The following is a 27635-nucleotide window of genomic DNA, read 5'->3' as shown; positions in this document are numbered from 1 at the left end:
ACCTCCTGCACACGTGGTTGTCCAGAATACGGGAAGCATCCTGGATTTCCCACATAGCACAGGGTTTTCACTCCATGGGACTGAGTTGCACTGCCATGCCTCTATTTAATAGGCTGTTAAATTGCTTTCCAAAAACTTAAGACCACGATGTATCGAATTCTATTAATTAATATAATATAGTATTAACAGTTACTAATTTAATAAATTATTAACAGTTACCCATCTCTAAGTTTCTGTTTTATCTCTAACCAGCTTTTTAAACCCGGCCCCTTGAGGAGCAAGAAAAATTTAAAAACTACATGAGCTTTACCAACCAATCAGTTGCGAGATGTCCTGTGACGTCCTTGTGGTTTTTCTCTCTCTCCCGTTATCGGTGCTCAGTCTCCACCCAGTACTGCTCTCGCTGCCTCTGCCACCGGTGTGTCTGGGCCACTCTCTATCTCCCCACTCTTTAAATCCGCGGTCTCTGGGCTCAGTCTTCACCCAGTGCTGCTGTCGCTGCTGATGATACCGGTGAGTCCAGCACTCTTGAGATAGAGACCAATATTATAATAGCCTTTGTAATTAAATTTGTATCTGTCCACTTTCTTTCACTGATTTCTGTAATTGTACACCTACATTTCTCTGTTCCTCCACTGTTCTTAAATTCTCGCTATTTAGAAATGACTCTGATCTATCTTTCTTAGGTCCATAGTGGATCACCGCATGCTTTCCACTCACTTAATCCAACAATGTCAGTTTGATGCTTTATTTTCCATCTGCACTGCTTACTGTGCGAACGAGCTTAGTGTCGTCAGCAAATTTAGAAATGCGGTTCTGTACCCCTTCACCAAAGTCAATTATGATATAGTTAAAAGATGAATGCCCAAAACAGATCACTGGGGACACCACTGCTCCCATTATGTTGCTTTTGAGCACTAGGTTAGTATATATGTAACGTTAAGACTTCTTATTGCAATGGTTTAATAACACATTGCTTATATTGATAAGGCTTATTTCAGTGCATTTTGAACAGACAATATTATTCCACATGCTATTCCTTACTCCCAGTACTGGGGGCGGTGCAGTGAACATTCGCACATGACCGTTTGACTATCTGGCTTCTTCCAACAAACGCAGTGAGAAGACATTCCAGTCCATCTAAGTATGAGCCAGGCATTCGAGATTAAAAAAGAATACATTAAAAGTCTTATTCGTACCGCAATCATACTGCAAGCGTCACACTTACTGTTGGTCCAACACATTTCCTGTCACATTCATTTCCTGTTGCACATAAGATGTCAAGGTTCTGGTTTAACCTTTCACTCGCCGTTACGAATAGATGAGGATTGCGTGGTGCTGATTAAATAAGACCCATTTTTGCAGCTTAGAATATTTGACAGAGACGAGGATAAAATTGCTTCCAGATAATTAACACAATATAGAAATATCGGACAGTAAAACAGCACAGAGAATTAGAAGAGGTGTGCAGCCCAGAGAGGGTAGGTTTAGGAAGAGCAGACAGGGTGTAGCCCAGGGAGAATGAGTAAAGTGTGATCAGACAGTGTGTAACATGGAGGGGATGGGCGCAGTGATATCAGACAGTGTGTAACCCGGGGAGGATGGGCCCAGTGAGATCAGACACTGTGTAACTCGGGGAGGATGGGCCCAGTGAGATCAGACAGTGTGTAACCCGGGGAGGTGGGCCCAGTGTGATCAGACAGTGTGTAACCCGGGGAGGATGGGCCCAATGTGATCAGACAGTGTGCAACCCGGGGAGGATGGTCCCAGTGAGATCAGACAGTGTGTATCCCGGGGAGGATGGGCCCAGTGAAATCAGACAGTGTCTATCCCGGGGAGGATGGGCCCATGAGATCAGTCAGTGTGTAACTCGGGGATTATGGGCCCAGTGAGGTCAGACAGTTTGTAACTCGGGGATTATGGGCCCAGTGAGATCAGTCAGTGTGTAACTCGGGGAGGATGGGCCCATTAAATCAGACAGATTGTAACCCATGGAGGATGGGTCCAGTGAGTTCAGACAGTTCGTAACTCGAGGAGGATGGGCCCAGTGAGAACAGAGAGTGCGCAAGTCGGGGAGGATGAGCCCAGTGAAATCAGCCTGTTTGAAACCCGGGGAGGATGGGCCCAGTGAGATCAGCCAGTTTGAAACCCCGGGAGGATGGGCCCAGTGAGATCAGTCACTGTGTAATCCGGGCAGGATTGGCCCAGTGATATCAGTCAGTGGGTAACTCGGGGAGGATGCGCTCAGTGAGATCAGACAGTGTGTAATCTGGGGAGCATGGGTCCAGTGAGATCAGACAGTGTGTAAACCGGGGAGGATGGTCTCAGTGAGATCAGGCAATGTGAAACGCGGGAAGGATGTGCCCAGCGAGATCAGGCAGTGTGTAACTTTGTGAGGTTGGGCCCAGTGAGATCAGATAGCATGTAACCCATGGAGGATCGACCCAGTGAGATCAGATAGTGTGTATCCCAGAGAGGATGTGCCCAGTGTTCTCAGACAGTGTGTAACCCGAGGAGGATATGCCCATGTGAGATCAGCCAGTAAGTGACTCGGAGAGGATGCACTCAGTGGATCATAAGAACATTATAGCATAAAAACACAAAAAATAGGAGCAGGAGTAGGCCATTCGGCCGTTCGAGCCTGCTCCGCCATTCATTGAGATCATCGCTGATCTTCTGCCTCAACTCCATTCATCGGCCCATCGCCATATCCCTCGATGTCATTATTAGTCAGTTCTGTTTTGAATATACCTAGTGTCTGAGCCTGCACAACGCTCTGGGGTAGAGAAACCCAATGATTCACCTCCCTCTCTTTGAATAAATGTCTTCTCATCTTAGTCCTGCATGGCCTGCCCTTTATCTTTAGGCTGTGGCCCCGATTCTAGACTCCCCAGCCAAGGGAAACTTTCTCCCAGCATTCACCCTATCAAGCCCAGTAATAATTTTGTATGCTTCAAAGAGATCCCCTCCCATCCTTCTGAATTCAAGACAACACAGGCCTAGTTTACTCAATCTATTCTCATACGACATTCCAACATTCCAGGAATTAATCCCCTCAACCTTCGTTGCACTCCCTCTATGGCAAGTATATCCTTCCTTTGGCAAGGAGACTTAAGTAAGCACATTACTCCAGGTATGGCCTCAACAAGGCCCTATATAATTGGAGTATGACCTCTATACTCCTGTACTCAAATCTTCTTCTAAAGAAGGCCAGCATTTGCCTTCCTAATGGCTTGCTGCACCTGCACATTCACTTTCAGTGACTCATGTAAAAGGACACCCAGGTCCCTTTGAGCATCTGCATTTACCAATCTTTCACCATTTAGGAAATACTCTGCCTTTCTGTTTTTTCTACCGAAGTGGATAACTTCACATTTATACACATTATATTCCATCTGCCATGTTCTCGCCCATACACTGAGTCTGTCGAGATCTCCTGGAAGCCTCTTCACATCCTCTTCACAACTGACACTGCCACTTAGCTTTGTATCATCAGCAAACATGTAAATGTTACATTTAGTCCCCTCATCCACATCATTGATATAGATTGTGAATAGCAGGTGCCCAAGTACCGATTCTTGTGGTACCCCACTAGTAACAGCCATTCTGAAAAAGTCCCGTTTATCCCTACTCTTTGTTTTCTGTCTCTTAAGCAATGCGAGTATATTATCCCCAATTCCCTGTGCCCTAATTTTCTTCACCAACCTCTTGCGTGGGACCTTAGTGAAGGACTTCTGAAAATCCAGATACACCACATATACCGGTCTACTGCACTAGTTACACCCTCGGAAAACACCAATGGGTTTATCAAACAGTATTTCCCTTTCATAAATCCATGTTGAATCTGCCCAAACTTACTATTAGTTTCTAATTTCCAAGTTATTGCAAACTTTATAATAGTATTCCAGCATTTTCCCAACTACCGATGTGAGGCTAACAGGTCTGTAGTTCCCCGTTTTCGCTCTCCCTCCTTTCTTAAATAGCGCAGTTACATTTGCTACCCTCCAATCTGCAGGAACCATTACAGAATCTATTGAATATTGGAAGATGGGAACCAATGCTTCCAGTATTCCAATGGCCACCTCTTACAAAACCCTAGGATGTAGGTCATCCAGTCCTTGGGATTTACCGGCCTTTCGTCCCATTAATTTTGCTGGCACTGTTTCTTTACTATTATTAATTTCTTTAAGTTCCTCATTTTCATCACGGCCTTGGTTTTATCGTATTTCTGGGAGGGTTTTAGTGTCTTCCTCCGTGAAGACAGAAACAAAGTATGTACTGAAATTAACTGCCATTTCCTCATTTCCCCATTATAAATTCTCCTGTCTCTGAATGTAAAGAATCTTCATTTACCTTCGCCAGTCTTTTGCTTTTCACATACCTATAGAAGCTTTTTTAATCTGTTTTTATATTTTTCGCTGGTTTGTACACATATTCCATTTTCCCCTTCTTTATCAATGTCTTGGTCCCCGTTTGCTGTTTTCTAAATCCGCAGGCTGACTGCTTTTTCTGGCAACTTTATAAGCTTCCTTCTTTGATTTAATATTAGCTTCAATTTCTTTTGTTAGCCATGGTTGGATCACTTTTCCTTTGGGGTTTTTATGCCCTAGAGGAATATACATGTTTGTTGCAAATTATTCATTATATTCTTGAACGTTAGCCATTGTATGTCCACCTTGATATCTTTTAGTGTAGTCTCCCAATTTACCATGACCATCCTGTCATGCATACCCTTTTAGTTTCCTCTGTTTAGATTCAATACCTTAGCTTCAGATTGGACAACATCACTTTCAAACTTACTGTAAAATGCTAACATATTATGGTCTCTTGTACCTAAAGGCCGCTTTACCAAAAGATTATTGAATAGCCCTTTCAAATTACACTGTACCAGATCCAGTATAGCCTTTTCCCTGGTTGGTACCTCCACTTACTGATCCAGGAAACCATCTTGCATGCCTTCCAAGAATTCGTCCTCCACACCATAAGTGGTAATTTGATTTGCCAGGTCAATATGCAAATTAAAGTCCCCCATGATTACCGTATTGCCCTTGTTACATGCCCTTCAAATCTCTTGAATGATACTGTGCCCTACTTTACCATTATTGTTTGGTGGCCTATACACAAATCCCACCAATGATTTCCGCCCTTTGCTGTTCCTTAGCTTCGCCCAAACTGATTCCAGTTCTGCTTCATAATCTGCCAAGCCAAGAACTTTTATGTTTTCCGTACCGATCAGACAGTGTGTAACCCGACGAGGATGGTCCCAGTGATATTAGACAGTTGTAATCCGGGTAGGATGGGTCCAGTGAGATCAGATAATGAGAACCTCGGGGAGGATGTGCCCAGTCATATCAGACATGGTGTAATCCAGGGAAGATGTGTCCAGTGACATCAGACAGTGTTTACCCCGGGGAGGATGGGCTCAGTGAGATCAGTCAGTGTGTAACTCGGGGTAGATGGTCCCAGAGAGAGCAGAAAGTGTGTATCTTGGGAGGATGGTCCCAGTGAGATCCGACAGTTTCTAACCCGGGAAGGATGTGCGCAGTGAGTTCAGACAGAGTGTAACTCGGGGAAGATGTGCCCAGTGAGATCAGATAGGGCGTAAATCGGGGAGGATGGGCCCAGTGAGATCAGTCAGTTTTAACTCGGGGAGGATGGGCTCAGTGAGATAAACCTGTTTGTAAACTGGGAGGCTGGGCCAAGTGAGATCAGACAGTCTGTAACACCGAGAGGATGGTCCCAGTGAGATCAGACAATGTGTAACCCGGGGAGGATTGGCCCAGTGAGATCAGAGAGTGTGTAACCCCGGGATGATGAGTGATTTCAGACAATGTTTGACGCGGGGCAGATGGGCCCAGTGAGATAAGACAGAGTGTAGCAATTCCAGTGAGATCAGCAAGTTGTAACCCGGGAAGGAATAGGCCCAGTGAGCTCAGACAGTCTTTAACCCGGGGAGGATGTGTTCAGTGAGATCAGGCCGAGTGTAACCCGGGGAGGATGGACCCAGTGATATCAGGTATGGTGTAACCCAGGGAGGATGGTCCCAGTGTCATCAAACAGTGTCTAGCCCGGGAAGGATGGGCCTAGTGAGTTCAGACAGTGAATCCCGTGGGGTGGATGTGCCCAGTGTTTTCATACAGTGTGTAACCCGGGAGGATGGGCCCAGTGAGATCGGACAGTGTTGCACCCGGAGAGGATAGCCCCAGTGAGATGAGAGAGTTTTTAACACGTGGAGGATGGTTCCAGTGAGATCAGAGTGTGTATCCCGTAGAAAATGGTCCCAGTGAGAACAGACAGTGTTTAACCCATAGAGGATGGGCTCATTTGAGATCATTCTAGGAGTAACTCGGGGAAAATGGGCCCAATGCGATCAGAAAATGTAACTCGGGGAGAATGGGCCCAGTGAGATCAGAAAATGTAACCCGGGGACGGTGGGCCCAGTGAGATCAGACAGACTGTAACCCGGGGAAGATGGACACAGTGAGATCAGACCATGTGTAACATGGGGAGGGTGGCTCCAGTGAGATCAGACAATGTCTAACCTGTGGAGGATGGGACAAGTGATTTCAGACAGTGTGTACCCAGGGGAGCATCGGCAAAATGGGATCTTTCAGTGTTTATACCGGGGAGAATGGACCCAGTCAGATCAGTCAGTGTGTACCTCGGGGTGGATGGGCACAGTGACATCAGACAGTGTGAACCTCGGGGGGATGGGCACAGTGAGATCAGTCAGTGTTTACCTCGGGGTGGATGGGCACAGTGAGATAAGGCAGTGTGTACCTCGGGGTGGATGGGCACAGTGAGATCACACGGTATGTAACACATGGAGGATGGACCCAGTGAGATCAGTCTGTGTGTAACTAGGTAGGATGAGCCCAGTGAGATCAGACACTTTGCAACCCTGGGAGGATGGGTCCAGTGAGATCAACAAGTGCGTAACTCAGGGAGGATGGGCCCAGTGAGAACAGCCAGTTTGTAACCCGGAGAGGATGGGCCCAGTGGGATCAGTCAGTTATAACTCGGGGAGGATGTGACCAGTGAGATCAGACAGAGTGTAAATCCGTGAGGATGGGCCCAGTGAGTTCAGTAATGTGTAATGCGGGGCAGATGGGCCCAGTGAGATCAGACATGGTGTAACCCGCGGAGGATGGTCCTAGTGAGATCAGACAGTGTGTAACTCGGGGAGGTTGGGCCTAGTGAGATCAGACAGTGTGTAACCCGTGGAGGATGGGCCCAGTGAGATCAGACAGTGTGCAACCCGCGGAACATGGTCGCAGTGAGGTCCGACTGTGTGTAACCCGTGGAGGATGGATCCAGTGAGATCAGGCAGTGGGTAAGCCGGAAAGGAATATGTCCAGTGAGCTCAGACAGTGTTTAACACTGGGAGGATCGGTTCAGTGAGATCAGACAATGAGCATCTCGGGGAAAATGGGCTCAGTGATATCAGGCATGGTGCATCCCATGGAAGGTGGGCCCAGTGACATTTAACAGTGTATAGCCACGGTAGGATGGGCCCAGTGAGATCAGACAGTGCGTAGCTCGCGAGGATGGGCCCAGTAAGATCAGAGAGAGTGCAACAGGGGGAAGATGGGCCCTGTGAGATCAGAAAACGTGCAACCAGGGGAGGATTGGCCCAGTGAGATCTGACAGTGTATAACTCGGTGTTGATTGGCCTAGTGAGCTCAGAAATTGTTTATCCCACGGAGGCTGGGCCCAGTGAGATCAGCCATTCTGTAACCCAGGGACCATGTGAAATTTGTCAGTGTGCAACTCGGGGAGGAAGCGCTCAGTGAGATCAGACACTGTTTAACCTGGCTGTGATGGGCCCAGTGAGATCATACAATGTGTAACACGGGGAGGGTGGCTCATGTGAGATCAGACAATGTATAAACTGTGGAGGATGGGCCCAGTGAGCTCAGACAGTGTGTACCCCGGGGAGGATCGGCCCAATGAAATCAGTCAGAGTTTAAACCGGGGAGATTGGACCCAGTGAGAAAAGGCAGTGTGTACCTCGGGGTGGATGGGCACAGTGAGATCATACGGTGTGTAACCCATGGTGGATGGACCCAGTGAGGTCAGTATGTGTGTAAATAGGTAGGATGAGCCCAATTAGATCAGACAGTTTGCAACTCTGGCAGGATGGGACCAGTGAGATCAGACAGTGCTTAACTCGGTATTATTTGGCCCACTGAGATCCGACATTGTTTAGCTCGCGGAGGATGGGCCCAGTAAGATCAGACAGTGTGCATCCCGGGGAGGATGGGCCAAGCGAGATGAGACAGTGTTTAACCCGGGGTAGATGGGCCCAGTGACTTCAGACAATATGCACCACGGTGTGGATAGGCCCAGTATTCACGGGGGGTGGGGCGGGGCCAGTGACATCAGTCAGTGTGTAACACGTGGAGAATGGGTCCAGTGAGTCATGACAATATATGCGGCGGGGAGGATGAGGTCAGTGGGATAAGACAGTTTGTAAACAGGGGAGGATGGGCCTAGTGATATCAGACAGTTTGTAAACCACCGGGGAGGTTGGGTCTGTGAGATCAGACAGTGTGTAATCAGGGGATGATGGGGTCAGTGAGATCAGACAATTAGCATCTCGGGGACAATGGGCCCAGTGATAACAGGCATGGTGTAACCCAAGGAGGATGTGCCCACTGACATGAAACAGTGTGTAACCCGGGAAGGATGGGCCCAGTGAGATCAGACAATAAGTAACCCGGGGAGGGTGGGCCCAGTGAGAACAGACATTTGTTAACCCGGGAAGGATGGGTCTAGTGAGATCAGACAGTCTGTAAACCGGGGAGGATGGGCCCATTGAGGTCAGACTGTGTGTAAGCGGGGGAGGATGTGCTAAGCGAGATGATTCATTTTGTAATCCGTGGAGGATGGGTCCAGTGATTTCAGACAATAGTTATCCCGGGGAGTATGGGCCCAGTGGGATCAGACAGGTTGTAACCCAGGCATGTTGGGCCCAGTGACATCAAACACTGTGTATCCCGGGAGGATGATTCTAGTGAAATCAGACAGTGTGTAACCTGGGGATGATGGCTCTAGTGAGAACAGCAAATGAGCAAACTGTGGAAGATGGGGCCAGTGATATCAGGCATGGTGTAACCCAGGGAGAACCCAAGGATGTACTTGCCATGGAAGGAGTGCAGCGAAGATTCACCAGGCTGATACCTGGGATGGCAGGAATGACGTATGAGGAAAGATTGGTTCGATTGGGCTTGTAATCGCTGGAGTTTAAAAGAATGAGAGGGGATCTCATCGAAACATATAAAATTCCAGCCGGACTAGACAAACTAGATGCTGGACGGATGTTCCCGATGGTCGGGAAGTCCAGAACCAGTGGTCACAGTCTAAGGATAAGGGGTAAGCCATTTAGGCCAGAGGTGAGGAGGAATTTATTCACCCAGAGAGTGGTGAACCTGTGGAATTCAGTACCAAAGAAGGCAGTAGAGGCCAATTCATACAATATATTCAAGAAGGAGTTGGATATATTTCTTAAGGCTAAAGGGATCAAGGCGAATGAAGAGAATGCAGGAACAGGGTACTGAATTTGGATGATCAGCTATGATCTCATTGAATGGCGGAGCAAGCTCGAGGGGCCGAATGGCTTTCTCCTGCACCTCTCTTCTATATTTCTATGTATCTAGAACGTGCTCAGTGAGCTCAATCAGTTTGTTTCCTGTGGAGTATGGGCCTCGTGAGGTCAGACAGTGTTTAACTCATGGACGATGGACCCAGTGAGGTCAGACTGCGTGTCATTGGGAGGATGGGCACAGTGAGATCAGACAATGTGCAACTCGGGGAAGATGGGCCCAATGAGATCAGACAGTGTGTAACCCGGGGAGGATGGGCCCAGTGAGATCAGACAGTGTGGAACACGGGGAGGATGGGTCCATTTGAGATCAGTCAGTGGGTAACTGGAGGAGGATGCAGTCCGTGAGATCAGACAGTGTGAAATCTGGATAGAGTGTGGCCATAAAGCTCATGCAGTGTGTAACACGGGGAGGATGGGTCCAGTGTGGTCACACATTGAGCAAGTCGGGGACGATGGACCCAGTGATATCAGGCATGGTGTAACTCAGGGAGCATGGGCCCAATGACATCAGACAGTGTGAAAGCCGGTAAGGATGGGCCGATGTGAGATCAGACAGTGTGTAACCCGGGGAGGATGTGTCCAGATGGTTCAGACAGTGTGTAACCCGGGGACGATGGGCCAAGTGAGATCAGACTGTGTGTATCCCAGGGAAGAAGGGCCAAGTGAGATCAGACAGTGTTTAACCAGGGGAGGATGGGCCAAGTGAGATCAGACAGTATGTATCCCGGGGAGGCTGGGCCAAATGAGGTTAGACAGGGTTTATCCCAGTTAGGATGGGTCCATGTGAGATCATTCAGTGAGTAACGTGTGGAGGATGTGCACAGTGAGATCAGTCAATTTCTAAACCGGGGAGAATGGGCCCCTTGAGATCAGAAAGCGTGTAACACGGGGAGGATGGAGCCAGTGAGATCAGACAGCGTGTAACCCGGTGAGGAGGGATTCAGAGAGATCAGTCAATCTGTAAATCGGGGAGGATGTGCCCAGTGATAGCATGCATGGTCTGATCAAGGAAGGATGGGCCCAGTAACACCAGACAGAGTGTAACCCGGGAAGGATGGGCCCAGTGAGATCAAACAGAGTGTAACCTGGGGAGGATGAACCCAGTGAGATCAGACGGTGTGTAACCCGGGGACGATGGGCCCAGTGTGATCAGACAGTGTGTAACTCGGGGAAGTTGGGACCAGTGAGGTCAGACAGTGTGTAACCCGGGGAGGATGGGCCCATGTGAGATCTGTCAGTGTGCAACTCGAGAAGGATGCGCTCAATGAGATCAGACAGTGTGTAACCCGGGGAGGATGGACCCAGTGATGTCAGGCATTGTGTAATCAAGGGTGGATGGGCCCAGTGACATCAGACAGTGTGTAACCCGTGTAGATTCGGCCCAGTGACATCAGACAGAGTGTAACCCAGGGAGGATCAGCCCAGTGGCATCAAACACTGTGTAACCCAGGAGGATGGGTCCAGTGAGATCAGACAGTGTGTAACTCGGAGAGGATGGGTCAGGTGAGATGAGACAGTGTTTCGCCCGGGGAGAATAGGTCCAATGATTTTTGACAATATGATCAGGCAGACTGTAAACCGGGATTGATGGACCCAATGAGGACAGACATTGTGTAATCCGGGTTGGATGGGCCCAGTGAAATCAGACAGTGTTTAAACCGGGGAGGATGGCTCCAGCGAGATCAAAAAATGAGCAACCTGGGGAGGATGGGGCCAGAGATATCAGGCATGGTGCAACCCAGGGAGAACGTGCTCAGTGAGCTCAGTCTGAAAGCAACCTGTGGAGGATGGCCCTTGTGAGTTCAGACAGTGTGTAACCCGGGGAGGATGGGTCCAGTGAGATCAGACAGTGTGTAACTCGGCTAAGGTGGGCCCAGTGAAATCAGATCGTGCGTAACCGGTGGAGAATGGGCCCAGTGAGATCAAAAAGTGTGTAACACTGGGGAGGAAGGGGACAGCGGGATAGACAGATTCTAACACAGGGCGGTTGGGTACTGTGAGATCAGACACTTAGTAACCCGGGGAGAATGGGCCCAGTGAGATCAGACAGAGATACCAGCTGGTGGAAGGCCCCAGTGACATCAGTCAAAGTGCACCACGGGGAAGTTGGGCCCACTGAGACCAGACTTTGTGTTACCGGGAGTGATGGGCCCAGGGAGATCAGACAGTGTGTAAGCCGGGGAGGATGGGCCAAGCGAGATGAGACAGTGTGTAACCCGGGGAGAATGGTTTCAGTGATTTTGGACAATATGTACCCCGCGGAGGATGGGACCAGTGGGATCACACAGTTTATAACTCGGGTGAAGGGGGCCAGTGAGATAAGTCAGTGTGTAACTCGGGGATGAGGGCCCATTGATATCAGACAGATTTTAACCCGGGGAGGATGGGCCCAGTGAGTTCAGACAGTGTGTGTATCTTGGGTAGGATGGGTCGAGTAAGATCAGACAGGATGTATCGCGGGAAGGATTGTCCCTGAGTGATCAGATAGTTTTTAGCACCTGAAGGATAGGCCCATGTGAGATCACTAAATGAGTAACACGGGGAGGAAGGGTCCAGTGTGATCAGACAATATAACCCGGGAGGATGAATCCAGTGAGATAAGAAAAAGAACAATCTGGGGAGGATGGGCCCAGTGATATCAGGCTTGGTGTAACCCAGGGAGAACATGTCCAGTGTGCTCAGTCAGTGAGTAACCTGTGGAGGATGGAGCCAGTGAGATCAGTTGCATGTAATTGATAGGATGGGTCTAGTGAGATCGGACATTTTGCAAACCTGAAGGGTTGGGTCCAGGGAGATCAGGCTATGTGTAACTCGGGGAAGATGGGCCCAGTGAGATCTGACAGTGTGTAACCCGGGGAGGATGGGCCCAGTGAGATCAAATAGTGTGTAACCCGGGGATGTTGGTCCCAGTGAGATCAATCAGTGTGTAACTCGGGGAGGATGTGCCCACTGAGATCGGACAGTGTCTAACCCGTGGAGAATGGGCCCAGTGAGATGAGACAGTGTGTAAATGTGGCAGATGGACTCAGTGTGAACAGACAGTGATTTAGCTGATTAGGAATGTGTAAAGTGAGATCAGACAGTGTTTAACCCGGGGAGGATGGGCCCAGCGATTCCAGACATCTGTAACCCAGGGAGGATGGGTCCGGTGAGATCAGACGGTGTGTAACCAGTTGAGGATGTGTCCAGTGAGATCAGGCAGTGTGTATCACGGTGAGGATGGGTCCAGTGAGATCAGACAATTTTTAACTTGGGAAGGATGTGCCCAGTGACTTCATCGTTCTGTAACCGACGGACGATGGGTCCAGTGATATAAGACAGTTTTTAACCCAGGTAGGATGGGCCCAGTGCGATCAGACAGAATGTTAAACTGTGAGGATGTGCCCAGTGAGATCAGACAGTGTGCAAATCGGGGAGAATGGGACAAGTGAGATCAGACGGTGTGTAAATCTGGGAGGATGGGCCCAGTGACATCAGACTGTATGTAACCCGCGGAGGATGGGCCCAGTGAGATCTCACAGTGTGTGTCCCGGGAAGGATGTGCCCAGTGACATCAGACAGTGTGTAACCCGATGTGGATGGGCCCAGTGAGATCAGACAGTGTGTAACAAATGGAGGATGGGCCCAGTGACATCAGACAGGATGTACCCAAGGAAGATGGGCCATGTGAGATCAGAAAGTGTATAACCCGGTGAAGAATGGGCCCAGTGAGTTCAGACAGAGTGTAATCAGGGGAGGTTTGGACACAGTGAGATCAGACAGTTTGTAGCTCGGGGATTATGGGCCCATGTGAAATCAGACAGTGTGTAACACGGGGAGGATGCCACAGTGAAATCAGAAAATGTATCCCGAGGATAATGGGCACAGTGAGAACAGACAGTGTGTAACCCGGGGAGGATGGGCCCAGTGAGATCAGACAGTGTGTAACCAGGGCTGGATGGTCCCATGTGTGTTCAGACAGTGTGTACCCGGGGACGATGGGCCCAGTGAGATCAGACAGTGTGTAACCCGGGGAAGATGGGCCCAGTGAAATCAGACATTGTGTAACCAGTGCTGGATGGGCCCATGTATGTTCAGACAGTGTGTAACCCGGGGAGGATGGGCCCAGTGAGATCAGACAGTATGTAACCCGGGGAGGAATGGCCCAGTGAGAACAGACAGTCTGTAAACCGGGGAGGATGGGACCATTGAGGTCAGACTGTGTGTAACCTGAGGAGGATGGCTAAGCGAGATGAGTCATTTTATAATCCGTGGGGGATGGGTCCAGTGATTTCAGACAATATGTACCCTGGGGCGGATGGGCCCAGTGGGATCAGACAGGTTGTAACCCAGGGATGTTGGGCCCCGTGACATCAAACACTGTGCATCCTGGGGAGGATGGGTCCTGTGAAATCAGACAGTGTGTAAACCGGGGATGATGGCTCGAGTGAGAACAGCAAATGAGCAACCTGTGGAGGATGGTGCCAGTGATATCAGGCATGGTGTAACCCAAGGAGAGCCCAAGGATGTACTTGCCATGGAAGGAGTGCAGCGAAGATTCACCAGGCTGATACCTGGGATGGCACGAATGACGTATGAGGAGAGATTGGTTCGTTTGGGCTTGTACTCGCTGGAGTTTAGAAGAATGACAGGGGATCTCATCGAAACTTATAAAATTCCAACCGGTGTAGACAAACTAGACGCTGGAAGGATGTTCCCGATGGTCGGGGAGTCCAGAACCAGTGGTCACAGTCGAAGGATAAGGAGTAAGCCATTTAGGACAGAGGTGAGGAGGAATTTATTCACCCAGAGAGTGGTGAACCTGTGGAATTCACTACCAAAGAAGGCAGTAGAGGCCAATTGATTAAATATATTCAAGAAGGAGTTGGATATATTTCTTAAGGCAAAAGGGACCAAGGCCTATGAAGAGAATGTAGGAACAGGGTACTGAATTTGGATGATCAGCCATGATCTCATTGAATGGCGGAGCAGGCTCGAGGGGCAGAATGGCCTACTCCTGCACCTATCTTCTATATTTCTATGTTTCTAGAACGTGCCCAGTGAGCTCAGTCAGTTTGTATCCTGTGGAGTATAGGCCTCGTGAGGTCAGACAGTGTTTATCTCGTGGAGGATGGACCCAGTGAGATCAGTCAGCGTGTCATTGGGAGGATGGGCACAGTGAGATCAGACAATGTGCAACTTGGGGAAGATGGGCCCAATGAGACCAGACAGTGTGTAATCCGGGGAGAATGGGCCAAGTGAGATCAGACAGTGTGGAACACGGGGAGGATGGGTCCATTTGAGATCAGTCAGTGAGTAACTGGTGGAGGAAGCATTCCGTGAGATCATACAGTGTGAAAACTGGGTAGAGTGTGGCCATTAAGCTCATGCAGTGTGTAACACGGTGAGGATGGGTCCAGTGTGGTCAGACATTGAGCAAGTCGGGGTCAATGGGCCCAGTGGTATCAGGCATGGTGTAACTCAGGGAGCATGGGCCCAATGACATCAGACACTGTGAAAGCCGGTGAGGATGGGCCCATGTGAGATCAGACAGTGTGTAACCCGGGGAGGATGTGTCCAGATGGTTCAGACAGTGTGTAACCCGGGAACGATTGACCAAGTGAGATCAGACTGTGTGTATCCCGGGGAGGAAGGGCCAAATGAGATCAGACAGTGTGTAACCCGGGGAGGATGGGCCAAGTGAGATCAGACAGTGTGTACCCCGGGGAGATGGGCCAAATGAGGTTAGACAGGGTGTATCCCGGTTAGGATGGGCCCATGTGAGATGATTCAGTGAGTAACGTGTGGAGGATGCGCACAGTAAGATCAGTCAATTTCGAAACCGGGGAGGATGGGCCCCTTGAGATCAGAAAGCGTGTAACATGGGGAGGCTGGACCCAGTGAGATCAGACACTGTGTAACCCGGGGAGGATGGATTCAGAGAGATCAGTCAATCTGAAAATCGGGGAGGATGTGCCCAGTGATAGCACGCATGGTCTGATCAAGGAAGGATGGGCCCAGTGACACCAGACAGAGTGTAACCCGGAAAGGATGGGCCCAGTGAGATCAGACAGTGTGTAACCCGGGGAGGATGGGCCCAGTGAGATCAAACAGAGTGTAACCTGGGGAGCATGAACCCAGTGAGTTCAGACAGTGTGTAACCCGGGGAGGATGGGCCCAGTGTGATCAGACAATGTGTAACCTGGGGAGGATGGGCCCAGTGAGTTCAGACAGTGTGTAACCCGGGGAGGATGGGCCATGTGAGATCTGTCAGTGTGCAACTCGAGAAGGATGCGCTCAGTGAGATCAGACAGTGTGTAACCCGGGGAGGATGGACCCAGTGATGTCAGGCATTGTGTAATCAAATTTGGATGGGTCCAGTGACATCAGACAATATGTAACCCGGGGAGAATCGGCCCAGTGACATCAGACAGAGTGTAACCCAGGGAGGTTCAGCCCAGTGGCATCAAACACTGTGTAAACCAGGGAGGATGGGTCCAGTGAGATCAGACAGTGTTTAACTCGGGGAGGATGGGCCAAGCGAGATGAGACAGTGTGTAGCCCGGGGAGAATGGGTCTAGTGATTTTTGACAATATGATCAGGCAGACTGTAAACCGGGGATGATGGACCCAATGAGGACAGACATTGTGTAAACCCGGGTTGGATGGGCCCAGTGAAATCAGACAGTGTGTAAACCGGGGAGGATGGCTCCAGCGAGATCAAAAAATGATCAACCTGGGGAGGATGGGGCCAGTGATATCAGGCATGGTGCAACCCAGGGAGAACGTGCTCAGTGAGCTCAGTCTGAAGGTAGTCTGTGGAGGATGGGCCTAGTGAGTTCAGACAGTGCGTAACCCGGGGAGGATGGGTCCAGTGAGATCAGACAGTGTGTAACTCTGCTAAGGTGGGCCCAGTGTAATCAGATCGTGTGTCACCGGTGGAGAATGGGCCCAGTGAGATCAAACAGTGTGTAACACTGGGGAGGATGGGGACAGCGGGATAGACAGATTCTAACCCAGGGCGGTTGGGTCCTGTGAGATCAGACAATTTGTAACCCGGGGAGAATGGGCCCAGTGAGATCAAACAGAGATAACAGGTGGTGAAAGGGCCCAGTGAGATCAGTCAAAGTGCACCCCGGGGAGGTTGGGCCCACTGAGACAAGACATTGTGTTACCCGGGGATGATGGGCCCAGTGAGATCAGACAGTGTGTAAGCCGTGGAGGATGGACCAAGCGAGATGAGACAGTGTGTATCCCGGCGGAGGATGGGCCCAGTGGGATCAGACAGTTTATAACCCGGTTGAATCGGGCCAGTGAGATATGTCAGTGTGTAACTCGTTGATGAGGGCCCAGTGATATATGACAGATTTGAACCTGGGGAGGATGGGCCCAGTGAGATCAGACTGTGTGTATATCTTGGGTAGGATGGGTCCAGTAAGATCAGACAGGATGTATCGCGGGAAGGATTGTCCCTGAGAGATCAGATAGTTTGTAGCAGCTGGAGGATAGGCCCATGTGAGATCACTCAATGAGTAACATGGGGAGGAAGGACCCATTGTGATCAGACAATATAACCCGGGAGGATGAACCCAGTTAGATCAGAAAAAGAGCAATCTGGGGAGGATGTGCCCAGTGATATCAGGCTTGGTGTAACCCAGGGGGAACATGTCCAGTGCGCTCAGTCAGTGAGTAACCTGTGGAGGATGGAGCCAGTGAGATCAGTCTGCATGCAATTGATAGGATGGGCCCAGTGAGATCGGACATTTTGCAAACCTGGGGCGTTGGGTCCAGTGAGATCAGGCTATGTTTAACTCGGGGAAGATGGGCCCAGTGAGATCAGACAGTCTGTAACCCGGAAATGATGCGCCCAGTGAGTTCAGACTGTGTATAATCTGGGCAGGATGGGCCAAGTGAGGTCAGACAGTGTTAAACCCGAGGAGGATTTTCACAATGAGATCAGACAATGTGTAACCCGGGAAGAATGGGCCCAGTGAGATCAGACAGTGTGTAGCCCGGGGAGGATGGGCCCAGTGATATCAGACAGTGTGTAACCCGGGGAGGATCGGCCCAGTGAGATCAAATAATGTGTAACCCGGGGATGATGGGCCCAGTGAGATCAGTCAGTGTGTAACTCCGGGAGGATGTGCCCACTGAGATAGGACAGTGTCTAACCCATGGAGGATGGGCCCAGTGAGATGAGACAGTGTGTAAATGTGGCAGATTGACTCAATATGAACAGACAGTGTTTTAGCTGATTAGGAATGTGTAAAGTGAGATCAGACAGTGTTTAATCCGGGGAGGATGGGCCCAGCGAGTCCAGACATCTGTAACCCGGAGACGATGGGGCCAGTAAGATCAGACGGTGTGTAACCCATGGAGGATGGGTCCAGTGAGATCAGGCAGTGTGTATCACGGTGAGGATGGGCCCAGTGAGATCAGACAATTTTTAACTTGGGAATGATGTGCCCAGTGACTTCATCATTCTGTAACCGAAGGACGATGGGTCCAGTGATATAACACAGTTATTAACTCGGGTAGGATGGGCCCAGTGAGATCAGACAGGATGTTAAAATGTGAGGATGTGCCCAGTGAGATCAGACAGTGTGCAAATCGGGGAGAATGGGACCAGTGAGATCAGACAGTGTGTAAACCTGGGAGGATGGGCCCAGTGAGATCAGACAGTATGTAACCCGGGGAGGATGGGCCCAGTGAGATCAGACACTGTGTTACCCGGTGTGGATGGGCCCAATGAGATCAGACAGTGTGTATCAAATGGAGAATGGGCCCAGTGACATCAGACAGGATGTACCCAGGGTGGATGGGCCATGTGAGATCAGAACGTGTATAACCCGGAGAAGAATGGGCCCAGTGAGTTCAGACAGAGTGTAATCCGGGGAGGTTTGTACACAGTGAGATCAGACAGTTTGTAGCTCGGGGATTATGGGCCCATGTGAAATCAGACAATGTGTAACACGGGGAGAATGCCACAGTGAAATCAGATAATGTAACCCCAGGATGATGGGCACAGTGAGAACAGACTGTGTGTAACCCGGGAGGATGGGCCCACTGAGATCAGACAGTGTGTAACCAGGGCTGGATGGGCCCATGTGTGCTCAGACAGTGTGTACCCGGGGAGGATGGGCCAAGTGAGATCAGACAGTGCGTAACCCGGGGAGGTTGGGCCCAGTGAGATCAGACAGTGTGTAACCCGGGGACGATGGGCCCAGTGAGATCAGACTATTTTTTAACCCGGGGAGGATGGGACAAGTGAGATCAGACAGTGTGTAACCTGTGGAGGATGGGCCCAGTGAGATCAGACAGTGTGTAACCCGGGGTGGATGGGCCCAGTGATATCAGAGAGTGTGTAACCAGTTGAGGATGGGCCCAGTGAGATCAGACAGTGTGTAGCTCAGGGAGGATGGGCCCAGTGAGATCAGACAGTGTGTAACTCGGGGAGGATGGGCCAAGTGAGATCAGACAGTGTGTAACTCGGGGAGGATGGGCCCAGTGAGTTTAGGCAGTGTGTAACCCAAGGAGGATGGTCCCAGTGAGATTAGACATTGTGCACCCCGGGAAGGATTTGCCCAGTGATATCATTATTCAGTAAGCGAGGAACGATAGGCCCAGCGACCAGAGACAGTTTTTAACCAGGGGAGCCTGGGCTCAGTGAGATCAGATAGTGTGTATCCCGGGAAAGATGTCCCTGTGAGAGCAGACAGTGTATAACCTGGTGAGGATGGGCCCAGTGAGATCAGAAAGTGTGTAACCCAGGGAGGATTCCTTTGAGATCAGATAGTTTGTAACCCAGGGAGGAACGGCCCAGTGCGATCAGACAGGGTGTAACCCGGGGAGGATGGTCCCATTGAGAGCAAACACTGTATAACCCGGGGAGGATGGGCCCAGTGAGATCAGACAGTGTTTAACCCAGGGAGGATGGGCCCAGTGAAAAAAGACAGAGTGCAACCCGGGGAGGATGGGCCCAGTGAGATCAGACACTGTGTAACCCATGGTGGATGGGCCCAGTGAGATCAGACAGTGTGTACCCCAGGGAGGATGGGCTCATTGAGATCTGACAGTGTGTAACTCGGGGAGAATGAGTCCAGTGACATCAGACAGTGTGTAACACTTGGAGGATGGTCCCAGTGAGATCCGACAGTGTGTAACCCTGGGAGTGTGGGCCCAGTGAGATCAGAAAGTGTGTAGCTTGGAGAGAATGGTTCCAGTGAGTTCATACTATGTGTAACCCGTGGAGAATGTTCCCAGTTGATTCAAACAGTGTGTAACACAGGAAGAATGGGCCCAGTGAGATCAGGCAGTGTGTAACCCGGGGAGCATGGGCCAAGTGAAATCAGGAAATGTGTAAACCGGGCAGGATTGGCCCTGTGAAATCAGGCAGTGTGGAACCCAGGGAGGAGGGTCCAAGTGATATCATCGGTCTGTAAAACAGGGAGGATGGGCCCAGTGACATCAGACAGTGTTTAGCCCGGGAGAATGTGCCCAGTGAGATCAGAGAGTGTGTAATCCGGGGAGGATGTGTCCAGCGAGATCAAACAGTGTATAACACGGTGATTATGGGCCCAGTGAGATCAGAGCGTGTGTAACATAAAAACATATGAACATCAGACATAGGAGCAGGAGTAGACATTTCGGCCCTTCGAGCCTGCTCACCCATTAAATGAGCTCATGGCTGGCCTTCAGCCTCATTTCCATTCACTGGCCCTTTTGTTATATCTCTTGGTGCGCTTACTAGTCTGAAATATATCGACTTCTGTTTGGAATATACCCAATGACTAAGCCTCCACAGTCGTCTCGGGTAGAGAATTCCAAAGATTCACCACCCTCTGTGTGAAGAAATGTCTTTTCATCTCAGTCCTGAATGGCCTACCATTTATCTTCCGACTGTGGCCCCTGGTTCTAGAGTCCACAGCCAAGGGAAACATTCTCCAGCATGCACCCTATCAAGGCTTATAATAATGGTGTATGCTTCAATGAGATCCCCTCTCATTCTTCTGAATTCAATAGAATACAGTCCTAGTTTACTGAATCTCTTCGCATACGGCATCCCGCCATTCCCGGAATCAACCTCATGAACCGCTGATGCACTCTCTCTATGGCAAGTATATCCTTCCACAGGAAAGGAAACCAAAATTGTACACAGTACTCCAGGTTTGGTCTCACCGAGGCCCTCTATATTTGGAGTAAGACTTCTTTACTCCTGTACTCAAATCCTCTGGTAATGGAGGGCAGCAGACCATTTGCCTTCCTAATGGCTTGCTGCACCTGCACATTCACTTTCAGTGAGTAATGTACAAGGACACCCAAGCTCCTTTGAGCATCTGCATTCCCCAATCTTTCAGCCTTTAGGTAATACTCTGCCGTTCTGTTTTTCCAACCAAAGTGGATAACTTCACATTTATCCACATTATATTGAATCTGCCATAGTCTCGCCCACTCACTGAGCCTGTCGAGATCACCTTGAAACCACTTCACATCCCCTTCGCAATTGACACTAGCCACCTAGCTTTGTACCATCAGCAAATTTGGAAATTTTACATTTAGTCCCCTCATCCAAATCATTGAGATGGATTGTTACTAGCAGGTGCCCAAGATCCGATCCTTGCGGTGCCCCATAATTCATAGCCTGCCATCCTGAAACCCGTTTATCCCTACACTTTGTTTTCTGTCTGTTAACTAATTCTCAATCCATGCTGGTATTTTACCATCAATTCCATGTACCCTAATTTTGTTCACCATCTCTTTTGTGGGACCTTATCGAAGGACTTCTGAAAATCCAGATACACCAGATCTGCTGGATCCCCTTTGCCTACTCCAGTAGTTACATCCTCAAAGAAATCCAATAAGTTTGTCAAACAGGAATTCCCTTTCATAAATCTATGTTGACTCTGCCCAATCTTACTAACTATTCTAAAGGCTCAATTATTGCATCCTTTATAATAGATTCCAGCATTTTCCGAACTACTGATGTGAGGCTAACAGGTCTGTAGTTCCCCGTTTTCTCGCTCCCTCCTTTCTTAAATAGAGGGTTTACATTTGCTATCCTGGAATCTGCAGGAACCGTTCCAGAATCTATAGAATTTTGTAGGATGACAACCAATGCGTCCACTATTCCAATGGCTACATCTTTCAAAACCTTAGGATGTAGGTCATCAGGTCCTTGGGATTTATCCAGTTTTCGTCCCATTAATTTTGCTTGTCCTGTTTTTTTACTTATAATAATTTCTTTAAGCTCCTCATTCTCGTCACACCCTTGGTTTTATCGTATTTCTGGGCGGTATTTAATGTCTTCCTCCATGAAGACAGAAACAAAGTATGCATTTAATTTCTCAGCCACTTCCTCATTTCCCATTTTAAATCCTCTGATCTCTGACTGTAAAGCACCTAAATTTACCGTCGCTAGAGTTTTACTTTTCACATACCTATAGAAGCTTTTACAGTCCGTTTTTATATTTTTCGCTAGTTTATGCTCATATTTCATTTTCCCTTTCTTTATCAATTTCTTTGTCCCCCTTTGCTGATTTGTAAAAATACCCCAATCCTCAGGCTGACCGCTTTTTCTGGCAACTTTATAAGCTTCGCCTTTTGACTTAATACCAGCTATAATTTCTTTTGTTAGCCATGGTTGGATCACTTTTCCTTTTGGGTTTTTATGCCCTAGAGGAATATATATTTGTAGCAAATTATACATTATTTCCTCGACTGTTAGCCATTGTGTGTCCACCTTCCTACATTTTAGTGTAGTCTCCCAATCTACCATGGCCAACTTGTCACTCATACACTTGTAGTTTCCTCTGTTTAGATTGAAGACCTTAGTTTCAAATTGGTATATATCACTCTCCAGCGTAATGTAAATTTCAATCATATTATGGTCACATATCCCTAAATGCCCCTTTACCACAAGATTATTGATTAGCACTTTTTCAGTACACAGTACCAGATCCAGAATAGCCTGTTCCCTGGTTGGTTCCTCCACGTACTGATCCAGGAAACCACCTCACATGCATTCCAAGAATTCGTCCTCCACATGATTAGTGGAAATTTGATTTGCCCAGTCAATATGTAGATCAAAGTCCCCCATGATTACCGTATTACCCTTGTTGCATGCACTTCTAATCTATTGATTGATACTCTGTCCTTCATTACCATTACTGTTTGGTGGCCTATACACAACTCCCACCAATGCTTTCCACCCTTTGCTCTTTCTTAGCTCCACCCAAACTGATTCCAGTTCTAAATCACGGTCTGCCAAGCCAAGATCTTTTATCTCTGTTGTAACAATCTCATCTCTTATTAACAGTGCTACACCACGTCCTTTTCTCTTTTGTCTGTCCTTCCTACATGTTGAGTACCCTGGAACAGTCAGTTCCCGGATTTGGTTACCATGCAACCATATCTCTGTAATGGCAATTACATCATACCCATTTACTTCTATTACTGCATTTAATTCATCCACTGTGTTGCTGTGCCGGGGAGGATGGGCCCAGTGAGATCAGACAGTGTGTAACCCAGGGAGGATGGGCCCAGTCAGATCAGACAGTGTGTAATCCGGGGAGGATGGTACCAGTGAGAACAGACAGTGTGTAACCCAAGGAGGATGGGCCCAGTGAGATCAGACAGTGTGTAATCCGGGAGAATGGGCCCAATGATATCAGACAGTGTGTAACCCGGGGAGACTGGGCCCAGTGAGATAACACAGCGTGTGACCCAGGGAGGATGGGCCCAGTGAGATCAGCAAGTTTGTAACCCGGTGAGGATGAGCCCAATGAATTCAAACAGCGCCGTTTTGTCTAATGCACAGAGAGAAACTGTTACATTTCTGCCTCGAATTATGGGTATTTGGAGGCAGCCCGGGCGTTCCTGCCGGGTACCTGAGAAACAGGAAGAATCGAACAGAAATACTCGACCCTGAAGCATTAACGTGGATGATCCGGCAGTGATTGGTCCCACTGTTTTCTCGGCAACGAGGGAGATAGTTTCAGATACCGCCCTGGATCTCCTGTTGTAAACTGCAGAGAAACGCAGAGTCTCATAAACCGCTGTATTCAACAGGGCAGAAACTGGGCGTTGTTTAAAATAAACTGGAATTGTATTTCAGCGTGGCTGGAGCAGGGAATAACTGGCAGTTTATACAGGAATTCTCTGAGGATATCTGAGTCGAAAGTTCAAGCAGTATGATTTCGGTTTTTGGAATTGGCGACGCTGCTGTGGAGGAGAACGAGCAAAGCACAGATCTTTCACTCCGGTGAATGATGGAAACGGCAGCGAGCAAATTAATGCCAGAGCTATGGTTTACTTCACGGTCAATATTACATTGTTTTCAGGCCTGCCACAATTAGATAATTACAGGAAACGTGCACATTATGTTCTAGTTCACACGGTCAATCTTGTTCTCGTTTTCTGTCCTGCCATAATTAGATCTCCTGGTAAATGATGGAGTGGTTGAGGAAGCTGCACAGCTGGAAGTAAACAGGGATTGTAGATGGAGGAATGACAGCACGTGAACCAGCACATGATTGTGAGAGCACAATTCAGAGAGAAAACTTCAGATTCAAAGAGCATCCATAGATCGACTGGAGAGAAAGGGAACAGACAGTCCTGTTGACTTAGATATACACTGGCCCTGGAGATGGACCGGGAAGAATGGTCAGAGAGATTCCCAGTGACTCAGGTAGACACTGGTCCTGGAGATTGATCGGGGAGAATGTTCAGAGAGAGAATCCTGTTGACTCAGATACACACTGGTCCTGGAGATGGACTTTGGAGAATAGTCAGAGAGAGTCCCATTGACTCAGATAAACACTGGTCCTGGAGATGGATTGGGGAGAATTGTCAGAGAGAGTCCATTTGACTCAGATACACACTGGTCCTGGAGATGGACTTTGGAGAATAGTCAGAGAGAGTCCCATTGACTCAGATAAACACTGGTCCTGGAGATGGACTGGGGAGAATTGTCAGAGAGAGTCCATTTGACTCAGATACACACTGGTCCTGGAGATGGAATTTGGAGAATGGTCAGAGAGAGTCCCATTGACTCAGATACACACTGGTCCTGGAGATGGACTTTGGAGAATGGTCAGAGAGAGTCCCATTGACTCAGATAAACAGTGGTACTGGAGATGGACTGTGGAGAATGGTCAGAGAGAGTCCCATTGACATAGATACATACTGGTCCTGGAGATGGACTGGGGAGAAAGGTCAGAGAGAGTCCCATTGACTCAGATACATACTGGTCCTGGAGATGGACTGGGGAGAAAGGTCAGAGAGAGTCCCATTGACTCAGATACACACTGGTCCTGGAGATGGATTGGGGAGAAAGGTCAGAGAGAATCTAATTATCTCAGATATACCCTATTACTTTAAATGCTACACAACGGTTGCAAAGAGAGGCATTAAATGGTGATAATGGGACTGGGAAAGTCTAACAACTGAGCACAATTATCCAGCATGAGGCCGTGCAATGGGATATGAAGAGTGATCAATTTCTGTCTCTAAACACAAAGTTACAGGTGAATCTTGTGTGTGGTTTCTAGTAAAGGGATTTGATCTAACTAGTGACTCCGGTCTGAGTTAGAGCCCAGCAGACGGACATGTGCCTGTTTATTAGGTGGGGCTGAACTCACACCGACACCCTTAGATCGCTATAATAAATTAGCTCTTCTTTGACATCACTCACTCCCTCCAAATTAAAGGTGTTGCTATGCATTTTCGTCAGATAGGTGGAACATTCTTTCTTCCAGTTCTACTCGTGTCCCCTCCCCGACATTTGTCCAGTACAATGATGATTGTATCGAAGCCGTTTCCTGCTGTTACCCTAGACTGGAAAATTACATTCACTTTGCTTCCAATTTCCATCATTCCCTCATCATCACGTTATCCATCTCCGACTCCTTCCTTCCGTTCCTCGACTTCTCTGCATCCATTTCTGGGGGTAGGCTTTCGAGAAACATTCATAAAATTCCCCTGACTCCCACAGCTAGTTGGATTACACTTCCTCTCACCCCACTTCCTGTAAAGACTCTATTCAATTCTCCTAGTTTCTTCATCTCTGTGACATTTGTTCTGATCATGCCTCCTTCCAAACTAATGCTTTCTATATGCCTTCCTTTTTCCTAAACCAAGGATTCCTCTCCAGCGAGGTTGACATGGCCCTCCACCATTCCATTTCCCAAAATTCTGCTCTTAACCCTACCCCTCCCTCGTAGAATCACAAAAGGGTTGCCCTTATCACCCCACCAGCCTCCACATTAAACGCATCATCCTCCGCCATTTCCGCCACCTCTGGTGTAATAACATAACTAAACATATTTTCCCCTCCTCTTTCAGCCTTCTGAAGGTATCACTCCCTGCGCGACAGCCTGGTCCACCTCTCAATCACCCCCAATCTCTGCTCCACTTGCCACGACACCTTATGGTGCAAAGGCAGGAGGTGCAACACCTGCCCTTTTAACTCCTCCCTTCCACTGTACAGGGACCCAAACATTCCTTCCAGGTGAAACAGCGATTTACTTGTTGTAGTTGCAATTTAGTGCACTGTATTCGCTGCTGACAATGCGGTCTCCACTATATTGGGGCCATCAAACTCAGATTGTCTGATTGTTTTGCGGAACACCACTGCTCATTCTGCAAGCACGACCCCAATCTTCCGGTCGCCTGTCACTTTAATTCTCCGCTCCACTCCCAATCTAACCTCCCTGTCCTGGGCCTCTTACACTCTTCCAATTTAGCTCAATGTAAGCTCGAGGAACAGCACATCATCCTTCGATTCTGCACTTTACAGGCTTCCAGCCTCAATATCGAGTTCAACAATTTCAGGCCATAACCTCTGCACCTATTTTTTCAGATGGCAGATGTTGACAATTCTGGCATTCCCATTTGCATTTCTTCTAGACATATATTTTGTTTCTTCACTTGTCCCATTAACATCTCCTTTTCCTTTGCACAATCATCCCTATTGTCATTTTATCACTCCAGCTTTCCACCCTATCACAGACTTTCTGTTTCGTTCTTTCCCCCCTCCCCGTTTGCCTGCCCCGAACTTACTTAAAATTGGTTACCTGTACAACTTTTGCCAGTTCTGACAAAAGGTCATCGATTTGAAACGTTACACTGTTTCTCTCTTCACAGATACTGCCTGACCTGCTGAGCATTTCCAGCACCCGCAGTGTTGTGCTTTTATACTAGTCTATGCTTCATTGAATTACTATGTTTTGAAATTTTGTAGATTGTAATTCATTGGGAGTAATTTAAAGTAGTAGAAACAGGGCGGTAGTGTAATATTGGTGATATGGAATTGGCCTCCCAGTATAAAGCACGCCTGATACCCACTCTGTTGACGTTAAAGGGAAGGAAAATCGTCCATTGTGTAAAATGATTGGCTAATTCGATATTGCTCACATTACACTATCGCCCAGAGATAAAAATAAAACCTGATTAGCTTTAGCACAGCACTCTCTGTTTTTAACTTCAAATGATTTACTGCCATAATAACCGTGCGTAGCTAATCATTTTTAGAATAAAGTACGATTTGAAGTTAAGAAATATCTTGGCACTGATCCACAAGCAGGTCCCGCACTCACCTGAAAGCACCGCACGTCCCACACTCACACTGATCCATCTGCACATCCCACACTCACTCTGACGCATCCGCATGTCCCGCAGTCACCATGACCCACCTGCAGGGCCCGCACTCACCCTGACCCGGCCGCACATTCCGCACTCGCCCTGACACTCCCGCACGTCGCGCACTCACCTGACCCATGCGCACTTCCCGCAATCAAACTCCAGTATGATTTGGACAGGTTGGGTAATTGGGCAGAAGCATGGCAGATGCAATATAACGTGGATAAATGCGAGGTTATCCACTTTGGTGGCAAAAACAAGAAGGCAGATTATTATGTGAATGGCAATAGATTGGGAGAAGGGGAAGTGTAACGAGACCTGGGTGTCCTTGTGCACCAGTCACTGAAGGTAAGCATGCAGGTGCAGCAGGCGGGTAAGAAGGCAAATGGTATGTTGGCCTTTGTAGAGAGAG

The 27635-nt window shown here is 48.6% G+C and overlaps 1 protein-coding gene across 1 annotated transcript in view; it reads left to right on the top strand.

Annotated features, from left to right (window-relative positions):
• The first annotated feature begins 405 nt into the window (after positions 1–405).
• LOC147092421 (NACHT, LRR and PYD domains-containing protein 3-like) overlaps positions 406–27635 on the top strand; it is a 73152-nt gene continuing 45922 nt past the window's right edge. The window contains exon 1 of the mRNA XM_085975914.1: positions 406–513. The gene's annotated coding sequence lies outside the window, so the exon portion shown is untranslated. The remainder of the gene's footprint in view (positions 514–27635) is intronic.

Source organism: Somniosus microcephalus, unplaced genomic scaffold, assembly GCF_052327205.1.
Source record: "Somniosus microcephalus isolate GS21.2 unplaced genomic scaffold, FLI_Smic_1.0 unresolved_chr2, whole genome shotgun sequence".
Taxonomy (NCBI): domain Eukaryota; kingdom Metazoa; phylum Chordata; class Chondrichthyes; order Squaliformes; family Somniosidae; genus Somniosus; species Somniosus microcephalus.
Note: the sequence above shows the minus strand (reverse complement) of the source record. Positions and strands in the feature narration are given on the sequence as shown.